Here is a 12,680-nt window from a genome sequence, read left to right on the forward strand (position 1 = left end):
GTAGGCATTGTAGTTGTTTGCAGCTCTTTTGTTTTTTATCGACATGAAAGTCTCAGATAGTAATGTTATTAGACATCTCCAATAACTGTTTTTGCACAATGCTTTATAGATAGCAGAATAAAGAATATACTGAAGCGAAGTAATTTTGAAACATTTCCTGTAAACATATTCTCTATGGTCCAACTATTAATTAGGTTACAATGCATAGTGATTGAAAGATTACAAATGCTTATTAGAAAATAATATAGTACAAAAGGTCTGCAAATAGTAAGGTCCAAAACGCAACTTGGCTGATTAGACTTCACTGTTTCGGGCGCATCACTGCTGTCGCAAAACTAACTCAAGTTTATATTCCTTTTTTCACTGTAAGGCATTTAATATCTTACAAAGTGACTAAACCAATATGGTTCTCAGCTTTTATCGCTTCAGTCCTTCTTCTATCACCGGAGAGAATGCCACTCCCTCCCCTCCAAAATTTTTTTTATAACTTAAGTGGTGCATTTCAAATAATACGTAAAACTTTAAACTGAATTTATTTTTATTTTTAGTTTGCACATACTACAGTTTATTGCTACAGATATGCTCCTAAACTCAAGATTTATCATATTTAATATATATTTATCATTTATATATTTATTAATATATGAAATTTTATTCTATTTAATAAATATAAATGAGGAAAATTTCGTTATTAATTTTGCTGCATGATGTACATGATACATATTTTTAACTTTTTCTGCTCTTCAAAGACATGTAATTTCAACCACGCCTTAGCACTACTTTACCATGATCTTATCATTAAAACCAATCTGAGGTCGAACGATTCCTACTCCGAGACTGTGAAATCTCTCCTTTTCTCTTTGGGGAAGGAAGGAAGATCTCAGCCATTCAGAATGTCTGAATTATAAAAGCATTCAGAAAGAAAGTAAACTTTTACTGATACGCAAAACTTTGTTAATTAAATGTTAATTATTTAACCATAACAGTAAAGGGATGGTGCCCACGTCCTCCGTCACTAAACTAAACTAAACTACATGTCGTTGAGCTGTTAAAGACGACGTGCTGATAAAAAATAGCGCCCCACACCATCACAACCAGGGGTTATGGCTGCATGCCTTTGTAAAACAAAGGCTGATAAGGACCGCTGGCCCCGTCCCCTACAGACACGTACACGGTGGGTCATCTGCTTCAAGAATGAAGCGGGATTCATCGCTGAACACTATACGATGCCAGTCTGATGGCAGCTATGACGATCGGCTGCGACACCACTCCAGACGACTCCGCCGATGCTGTGGGGTCAAAAGCAAACGTCTTAAAGGCCTCTGTGCACGTAACCCCGCCTCAGACAAGCGCTGTGAGATGGTGGACGGTACCACGGGAGGTATAGACGTGGCTGTAGTGCGCTGAATTGTCGACAATGATACCGTTGGGGCGGTTCGGGCCTGGCGAACAATCATCCTATCTTGCCTCGCATTTGTGCTCCTTGGCCTTCCAGAGCCTTCATTTCGACGGCAATTTCCTTGTAGCAACCAACTGGCAACCTCTTTGCACAGCAGTGTCTGTACGCTATGCCCAAGTTGTGTTTTGCTTCAGAAGTGTTTTTAGAAGCATAAAAAGCACCTGTTTTTTCATATTCATGCCAAAAATGGGCAGGGTATCTGAAGAGAAAGGAGTTTACCTTGAAATCCTAAAAATAATATTACACCAGATATGCATCAGACCAACTACCGTGACATTTAATGCAATTGCTTAAATTTAACAAATTCTGATTTTAAATTATTTGTTTTTAGATATCTTGGAAAAATTTTAGGATAAGATGAATCCGTTTTTATTTCTTAGTCAAACTGTAAGAGTTTTGTGTAAGGCTAAATAAAAGTCTGTAGATTTATTAAGTTTATTTCGGAGCAGAAAGCACGGATAATCAACAATATTATAGACGAAATTCAGGCTCCGGATCCAACGAGGTTAGACGGATATGCTTCAATTCATCACAAATGTATACGGTAAGGAAGCAAAAAATCCCTTAAATTCTTCTCTAGGGCAAACTGTGGAGGAGATGCTCCTGTCGCCAAATCAGTGTGGTGATGAACTATCGCCTACCACATTTTCAGACTGGGCGCCACTTGCAGAAACTTCAAATTTTTCAAAGTCAAGAAACGTGAAAAGTTCGAAAAGTCGGGCTTCGAATCCACCCCTATCGATGCTATCCGGCGGTTCTTACAATTGCGCCACGAAGGCATATGGTAAGGAAAAGGAAAACTCTTTACGAATTTGTGAAAAGTGTGTGAGGCATCTCATAATTCAAAATTCGAGTAATATTTATGTTAGAAAATTTACAAATATCAGTATTTTGAAAAACCTATTTAATTTAACAAAACGTTATTTCATCAATATTCATTCAATTTAACACTTTATTCACTGCGTACGTTTTTTAAGGAGGGTAAATTTCATTGGAAAGTAAAACAGAGCGAGTAAAAAGTTTTAACATGTAATCTATTTTATGATAAATTAGATTTTATGAAAAAAAATTATGAATTTTACAAATATTGGTATTCATCAAGTTAACTGGAAATTCTTGAATATGTAATATTGTAATTTATGAAAAATATCAAACCTTTTTAAAGCATTATTTTGAAATTTATGCAGCATTATTATGCTCTCAGGACGAAAAACAAATGTTGGTTTATCTTAATTGAGTTGAACTTAACTATGTAATTTAATTCTTGGGCTCCCACTGGTATGTAACTTTCTTTTCAATACTTAAAACTATGTACCTGTATTATTCGCTACTCAAGCTTGTTAAAGCATTTGTAACTTACTCAAAATTTTTTTATTCCACATGCTTTATGACAGAAATCATCACATATAACATTCCACTTTGCACTCATATATTACATAATAAATGCTTTGCTTATAATTACAGTACCTTAATTAGTATCAGATTTATAGTCTTCCATTTACAAAGACTGGTAAGAAAGATTTTCTTTATGAACATTGCAAGCAGCTACATAAATTAAGTATTTGTAAAGAGATTGTAAGAAGTTTAATAACGTTCTGAATGTCAATAATCCTATGTGAAATAAATTTTCCGCGTATTATCAGTCGAGGAAGCAATTTTTATCCGTTTCAGAACCAAATAAAGCAGGTTTTTTAAGCACTGAAATTGTGAAATTGATTTGAACAAACTCCGATAACATTTTGTTATGTCTTTTATCAGTCTCCATTTCGAAGTAATCAGTCGCTTGGATATTTAGTGCAAAAGAAAACAAACAGACTTATCTCTTTCAGTCTAGAAAATTGAAAAACAAAAGCAATTAAATTCTTTGCTCATAAATAGAATTTGTTTATTTTTAGCTTTTATTAACCATGATTAGCACTTATATTCAAACACTTAAGTAATAAAAGTAATTATTTGTTCATGATCAATATAATTTTAACTACACTTTGAATAATGAAATGTAGACCCACCAGCGGCCGAGAGGTAAAGTCCCTGAACTCTGGTAGTTTAGTCCGAGTTTCGAATCCCGCGAACGGGTTGGCTGCAGGCAAGTTTTCGTTGTTTCCCCCATGTGTAACGTGTATGCCAGTCAGTTTTCCTTAGAAAGTCCTCCACGAAGGCATCCCTCCCTTCCGTGTAGTACCTTACGGCGGAACACGTAAATAGTAATGAAATGTAACAATTTATATAAACGTATGTCTACTTCTATTATTTGCTATCGGATTTTGTTCAAATCAATTTCACAATTTCAGTGCTTAAAAAACCTGCTTTATTAAGTTACTCTTTTCTAGTATGCATATTAGTATTTTTAAAATAGCAGCCTATGGACCACATGAGGCATGAGAAGATTTTTACAGCTAGATATGAGCTTTTACTCTAATTTTTTTCCTTTATTGTTAGCATGGCACGAATAGGAGGGAGATTTACTTAATTAACGATATGCAAGTTCTCAAGTTAAAAATCGTGGTGTAATTTTTAACCGAAGTTCCATCATTGCTTAACAATCTTAAATGAGTCCCTGAAAAAAGAAATAATAGCAGTATTTCTAAGTACACAACTAATTACTAAGCATACAAACAATTTTGGAATAAACAATAATTTTAAAAATTAAAGGCAGGAATTGTTTATTTGAAACATTGTAAAAATATTTTCAATAAAATAGCAAAACATTAAAAAGACCTGGTGTAAATTAAAAAATAAACTTCGAAATAACTGTTTCAAATTTATGAAAAATTTCGAAAATGTTATCGATAAATTTATCGTGTGTCTATTGCTATTTAACCCAGTTAAAAGAAAACAGTATTTTTTAAATCCTGTAAATCTCAGGTTGGAAAAGCCTGAGCTAAACTTTATATACGCTATTACCTTCAGATGTATGTACTTAACTATAGTCAAAGAAATAAAGCGAAATTTCTTAGACAGTAAAATACAATTCCTCAAATATTAACTCTAGCAAATATATGAAAACATTAGAAATTCAGAACAAAATGATTTTAACGAATGATAGAAATTTTAACTGTGAGGCGGGTCTCTTTAACTTCATTGCATTAATTTGCCCTATTAAAAGTGCCGCCCAACCGAAATAGTGGTTAGCGACACTAACTGCCGTACCGAAGGTCCTGGGCTCAAATCCCGAAGGCATGGATGTTTGTAAATGTATAGTGTCTGTGCGTCATGGGGGTACACTAAATATGCTCTAGAGAGGTTGGTGGTAGGGGAAGGGAGTTGGATGACCCTTTTCCTGAGGTGCTCTCCATCAAAATTGGGGACGGAACTGAGCAAAGTCATACTGTCACCAGCATGGTGCTCAAGGCTCTTACCCGCGAAAGACGTAATCTTGCACTCCTTGCCACAAGGAATTTCGCGGGCTTATTTTGATGTAACTGTCAAACAAGTGCGGTAAGTCACAACAACAAACTCTGAAAATATCATTACGGTTATTTAATTCTCTGCTTAAGAATACGACTTCCCAGTCACATGCAGCAAAATTTTAAGTAATTGAGAATTCCTTAAAGAAGTCAGGCTTATCACATTCTTTTGAAATACCTAAGGCATTCCTCTAAAGTCAGTTTAATTACATTGAATCTAAGGTTTCACTCTTCTTAATTTATAAACAGTAATCCTGAAGAGCTGCTATACACAACAGGTAAACAAATTTAGATATTAATGCTATTTATAGATTATTATGCTATTTATTTGTAGTTTTTTCCCCCATACTCAGGATATTTTGATATGCTATTGTTAAAAGACTGTACAGTTTCTGATAATGAAACAGCACTTTGAAATTTCTTTTATTTCAATCGAATGCTGTCGTTAAACATATCCAGCCAAAGAATCCTATTTATCCTGAACATTTCGTAAATAAATTATTTCGTTTGTTAGCATTTTATGCTGACAATGTAATATTTTAATTTTTCTTGTGGTAAATGCGTGAGACGTTATTTAAGAATTTCTCCCTGTTATTATATTTTTATAAGGAATTAAAACTTGCGTTTACGTAGACAATACTCGCAATCCGAAAATTTGTAAATAATGCTCGTTTAAAAGTTATTAAAAGTATCTTATACCTGTTACAAAGACAATGTGTCCGCAGATTCAAGTGATGTATGTCATACTGAAAGTGATAGTAATTTAAATTCAAGAACATCCCGAACAGTTAACATCAATGTAAAAGAAAATCCTAAGAACTAGGTGATTTATAACAACTTAGTTAATCATAAAAGAAATTTAACGTCCTTCTAAAAGGTCAAGGTAAACTATCATTACCAATAATTAGAATCACTATAAAACTTCAGATATAACAATTAAAATAAAGTACACTTTTTTCTTCCCACTTTTCTTTAAACCGTTAATTAACATAATTAAATTAATGTCTTAAAAAGAAAACCTGACCTTAAAAATATTTTCACTCCAATCTGTAACAAATAACTTTTAGAACTCCTTAGTGTTACATTTAATTATATAATTAATTTAATTATTATTTACATTTATGTTTAATTACGCTATCTAAAAGCAAAAACAAATCATACCTATTTTAAAAGAATAAAATTATAAACGGATATTATAATTTTATTCTTTTAAAAACCTAATTTGGCTTTTTTAAAACTAAATTTTTATCAAAACATTTAATACAGTAGACTCCGTTTAATGTGATCACGGTTAATGCTATCTTTCGCATATTGTTATCGAAGTCCTGTTCGTTTGTATACGAAAATGTAGAAAATATGTCGCTTGTTGTGATCAGCACTTCGGTTAATATTATCGATGTATTACCAAATAATTTTTTTAACTAAAGCAAAGTCACCAAATAAGGTCAAACAGATTATAAAAATTACCAAGTGTCAGAAAAAGGTCGCCAGGTAGGGTATCATGTCGCGATACAGCTTGTTTTTTATTTTAGTCGACGATTTAAAATTAGGCTAAAAAGCGACCTCAGTTTACCTTAGGTTCTGAACAAATAAAATTTCTTAGGATTTTGTAAACTCTAAATTTTCAGAATGATCAGATACAGGCCTCTCTTCTACGAGAGCAAAACAATTTCTGCTGAATTATTTCTCCTGCTCATTGCTACTTAAATAAAGAAAGAAAGAAGATCTTCTGAAAGCATCTACTCTAAATTGAGGCTGCTTTTTTGCCGAATTTTAAATTTTACATTTGTATGCTCTCTTCCAGTGAATAAGGGATGCCCTCCGAGTATTAAGATTAAGGATGAAATAATTTCCGTAAATGTTGTGAATACTTCGTAAAGGAACTGTTACGTTTTTAAAACAAACTAAACAAATTTTTGCATTTTTCTGATAAAAATTCTGTGAAAATACTAATTTACATGTTTCTTGTTGTAGTTATGTGAAATTAGTTAAATTCCGTTGGTGTTTTGAAGGATATTTTTTCATCGTTTAATGTTATCAAAATAACCGTGAACATTTGTAATCACACTGAGCAACGCCTACTGTAGACGTATTTTTCATTATTTTTGCAATATTTTATAGTTAATTTAACATATTGCTAAAATATTTACATTTAATGAGAAAATTAAACATGTTTTCAGGCTGTGTTTGTAATAAATTATTTCAGTAACAGAATGCAGCAAAAAAAAAAAAAAAAAAAAAAAACCTTCTTGAGATTTGTTGCATAATAACAATAAAAATAATTATAGAAAAAGTGGCATTTAATGAACTTTATTGTAGATCGGCATATCAATCTGTGTTACTAAATTTATGAACTATAATAACAGTTTCTTTAAATTAGTTTTCTTATTTTCGATTACACATTAGTGCAAGATATTCTTCTCTATGATTCTAAATTCTATAGCTTTTGAATAAAAAGTTATGAAATTATTTTCGGTCTACAGTCTCCTCAATACTAAACGTTCCCGCCCTTATTTCTTTAATTCATAAGTTAATAAAACGAAGAAAACAAATCAATCCCTTAAACCACTATTTCGAAAGTATATTATGCTAATGAAGAACCTATTAATGCCTTTATTTCTTGATTATGTAATTAAAAATGATTGCACATTTCATTTAACTAGGGAATATTCCAAGAACCATTTTGTGGCACAGATAGGTTAAAACAACTGAACAATATATTTCTAATTAAGTACCCTTGACATTATTGCCGTTTTTCGTGATTAATCATGAGAAAGTTGCGTGAAAATCAGCGTTGTTAAAAGCTTGTCTTGAGGCTACATGGCAAATATCTAGTAATTATAAGCTACGAATTAGAGGTCACATATTTAGAGATACGAAGAGAACCGCGGAGTTCTTTTGATGAAAAGTAAAGTGCCGTAATTATCGACGCAAATTTGCTCCATGCCTTATGTGGGTCAGGTATTAACCATGGATTGTGCTTCTTCTCGAGACTCATTAATCTGAAGACTGTCCCTGAAAACCACACTTAGCTTCACTTTCGTAATACAAATCTGGTGAAAATCCATAATGTAAATCATTTTATCATACCATTCTTCAACACTGCATTTGAACGATACATATAGTACAGGAATTGCTATTCTGAACATTCACACTCTGCGAATTTTACTCTGCGAATTTCGGGAAAAGAACGACTTAGTTTTGTTGCTAACTGATAGTGACACAATGCACATTTTAACACTTTAAATTCCTCTTCTTAATAAAGTATTCATCCCATTAAATAAGAAATTACGTTACGTAGAGTTCAAGAATTAAGGCCTCTGGGACACGAGTCTTCTCAATTCTTAATGTTCATTCAGCTAAGTCACATCTGAAATCACGTAAATTTATTTATGTCAGAAAAAAAAAAAAAAAAAAAAAAAAGTATTCTGAGGCTGAAGATTTTTTTATTGAAATATTTAAAAAAAAAAACAAAAAAACAAAAAAAACAGTCGCTTCTCCAAAAACACTGAGTAATTATTTTATGTGTACTGGCTTTCTTTACTGTCTTCTATTCCAAGTAAAAACCATAACAAGAAACTGCCACCCAAACCGGGATAGTTGTCAGCGACGGTGACTGCCGTACCGAAGGAGCATGGTTTGAATCCAAGAAAAGGCATGAATGTTCGTAAATGTATGATGTCTGTGCAGTGGCACTCTAAATAAGCGGCGAGCAAAAGATCCTCTCGAGAGAGTGTGGTGGGGAGAAGACGGGTGACAGATCCTCGTATCAGTCCCCCGGGATGCTCTAAATCAAAATTGGGGGGGGGCGGAACTGAGCAAAGTTGTACTGTCATCAGGTTGCTTAAGCCTATTGCCAACGGCGGGCGTAATCTTGCACTTCTTGCCACTATGAATTTCTTGGGCTTGTTCTGATGTTACTGTCGGACAAGTGGGATAGTCACAACAACTATACATAATAAGAAACTACTAATTTATACTTTCTCATGATTATGTCTGCCTGGTAGAAAGAACTTACGCTTAAATCATGGCATGAGTATAGTAACCCCTGTCCTTTTCTTTGCATTTCGTCTTTCGTTAAATGAACATAATAAAAATCTTGAATTCACCATATTTAAGGTGCAAAACTGAAATTTTTTCAGTAGAGTTTGCAAACAGTTTATTTCCTGGAGTAATTATTCAATTTTGCTTCATTTATGCTTCCAAATAAAATCAGTAAATAAATTCTGTTAATTAATTATTAATTCATCTTAATGCCAGGTAAAAGTTGAACACTGGTACAGTTAATTCTTATATCCGAAAAATCAGGTATTTAATCAGCGACTTTTAAGTTTGTCATGTTACGAGTACTGCTGGTATTTGCACATGCTATAAATTAACTTACACGTTTACTTTCAGTCTCAAGAGAAAAATAGAAAACATTCATTTCAAATAATTCGCAAGACTACGGTTAAATATGTTTAATAAAATTTCGGAAAAACTGCAGTTAGAAGAAGAAAATTTGTCTATATTCGAGGAAGATTGTAAATTCACTCTTATTAGTAGAATCAAACTTTCGCATATTTTCTTGGATATATTATAGTTTCACAATACAATTAACAGATTACACATTTTTCGATGCACATTCTGATTTGGGGGGGGGGAGTATTTTTGTTTCCCTTGTGCTTTGGCATTTTGTGACTTGTGACTCTGCTGTTCGATTTAAATAAACTGAGAAATCGCCATTTCTTTTAGATGGCATTCATACGATTAGCAGCAATATATGAAATCATTCTTAACGATAAGAAATGCCCTTGCTAAATTGTTCCTACATTTTCTATTCTTATTTAAATTCATCATGTTCGTGTAATTTTATTTAATTACTGAATCAACAGACTGATAAAGGCCTCTGAAGGCAGCTCTTGTTTTATAAAGGCAAGTGCATAATTTATCAGTTGATTTAATACTATATTGATTTTATTATCACATCCTTATGAAATTTTATAGATATTTTGATTAGTTTATTTTACTTGTAGAGACATTAGGATTTTTTGGAAGCAGACAAGATGAAAAATGAGCAATCGCCTTCGCCGGGAATCGAACCACGGACCTCTGGAATACCGACCCAGCGTGCAGAACCACTACACCACGAAGGCACGCTAGGAAAGTGGGAGAAATACCTTATATACTGAACATCTCTTCTTTATCACTCGCATGTGAAAAGATCCAAACTTGTTTTAATATAAGAGCCAGGGCTTAATTTTTAAAATTAGAAATGCTAGATCTCCACAGGATGCTATCAAGGAGGGAGCAAAAAATAAATAAGTAAAATAATAAATAAAAAAATAAATAATGACTAATTAAATTAACTATAAAGGGATAAAGATATTAATAAATTAAGTTGATAACATCTAAAAACAACAAATAATGAATAAGTAAATAAGGAATTAAAATATCAAAAAAATTTAATGAAAATATCTAATCGTATAATAAATTAAAAACAAAACAATTCTGCGAAGTAGTTAAGCAAGTGAAAAGTATGTAACTTCATACTTGCAAAATGTGATATAGTGAATAAAAAGTAGGTTTATCTTTCATTTTTCATTCTTTTCCTTTCTCCTTCCCTCTTCAAATGACCGGACACTTGGTTCTCACGCTTTTGACGGGAATGGCCGAACATTCAGTCATAATAACCAAGCCTTACACTCTATTCAGACACTCTCAAATTCAGACTAGCGATTAGTGTTTATAAACCGCTATACAATCTGGGGGGGGGGGTTGAGATAAAACAAAAGCAATTATTTTTATAAGTGCTCTTTGCACTTGAATCAAACAGCAATTTTATTCTGGCTTCTAATCCATTTATAGATTTTGTCCAAAGGAATATATCAAAGAAAAATTCCTCCTACTGATGAGTTTGCATTTTGGCAAGGAAAATTTTTTTCCTTAGCTGCTAAAGTTTCTCCACACATTTTGCTTTTTACAGGGAAATTGAGTCGTTCATTCTAATATGCAGTACCAATATCAGTTTTACTGTTAAATACGCCTTATTTGAAGCTGCAATGCGCTCTACCTAGAATTACGATTTCATCCAAAAAACTGAGAATTGACATCGGTTGAATTCAATCGTTGATCAGAGCAAAATTTTTATGTCTCAAAATTGGTACTATAATAACACATTGAACTTATTAAATTCATAGCTTACAACTGACTAAGGCAAAAGAAGACCATAAGCATCATAAGCTATTAACTAGCTAGTTTTTCTTTCATTATATAGTTTGAGTACGTCTCGTTAACAAATAAAAGTACGTTTTTACCTTTATATTTTTTACTCTTGTTTTTTAAGTTTCATAATTGTTAAGTAATTAATAATTTTCAGCTATCACGATCAAAATCTAAATATCGCCTGGATTAAGCCTTTTAAAAGCCTCTCTATTTCATTTTCAGCCGTGCTTAAAATTTCTGAAAACGGATGCTTAGCGTAATATTACAGGTTTAATAAATACATTATCATATAGTACTTTTGAAAGAAGCGGAAAAATAAGAATCAGCCAACTTTAAACTAAATGTAAAATTAAACTTAATGTAACTAAATATACAATATAAAATTCGAAGCAAAAAACTCCTTTCTGCGTAATAATAAATGCTTAATAATAATGCTTAAAGCGTAGTAACAAATTGCTCCAAATTCATTGGTAAACAATAAACATTCACTTTCTTCCAGGTGGATGCGATCAGCAGACGGCAGCAGATAAGGGAAAATGTGCCTGTTCTTTTATGCTGCAGAAGGAGAGGAGGAAAAATAAATTCTTTTTACCCACGTAAAACACATATATCGGTAGCTGATGCTGTATCTGGATAGCATATAGGAGAGGTAAGAGACACGATAAGCGCTCAGCTCGTTTTGTTTTAAATTTCTGATTCTAAATAAAGTCAATGATTTAATGAAATAATTAATAAGAATTTAACAATACGATAGAGTTGAAAAATAAGAATTCTTTTTTCACAGTTTCAAATATGTAGGTATGCGCCGCATGCATCGCTTCGCCTAAGACGACGCCTGTGCGTATTACAGTAAGTCTGCTTTTATAAATTTATACCTTAAAATTACATTTTATATTTTTTAATCTTCTTTTATTTGAAAATCCTGAGAATTTTTTTAAACCCATGATATCTGCGATGATGTTTTTATATTTTTAATTTTAATTTTAGCTGCCCAGAGGAGAAAATGTTTAGTGACTCTAACTACTGTACCGAAAAGCCCGGGGTCGAATCCCAGAGAAGGCATGGATGCAAACTGTCTATCTATTAAAGGCGCCTCATCTATTAGGTGCCTCCATAATAAAGAAACCACCGCTTCAGTACTGAGAAGTGGCAACACCTATAACGGCTAGAGCCCGTTATAATATATGTATATGTTACGGTGAAACACCGAAATCTGGAGAATGTCGACTTTCACCGGTGAATGTCAACATTCACATAGTCGCTTGGTGTATGTCCGAAATATTTTCCAAATACTCTTATTTCTGACTTACACCGGTGAATGTCGACATTCACCATGTACTAATGGTCAATGTTGAACATATAAGAATATTATATTTCCTTCTCCGTAATTCATTCGCGAAAAAACGCACTTGAGACTCAGAATAAGAATTTAAGAAGATAAGAACTTAAAACACACAGTACATTCAAATTGAGAAAGGAAAATAATAGAAGTTATAAACTTACCAAATTATGTGATTCAAATCTTGTTTATTGCAACAACTATTATGACACTTTGAATTGCACAAGAGGTCCTTGCTTTTACAACTGCATTTATTTGTGGAACACTTCCT

The sequence above is a fragment of the Stegodyphus dumicola genome, chromosome X1 (genome assembly GCF_044657685.1).
Source record: "Stegodyphus dumicola isolate Sdum_Otavi_A_Nest chromosome X1, ASM4465768v1".
NCBI lineage: Eukaryota > Metazoa > Arthropoda > Arachnida > Araneae > Eresidae > Stegodyphus > Stegodyphus dumicola.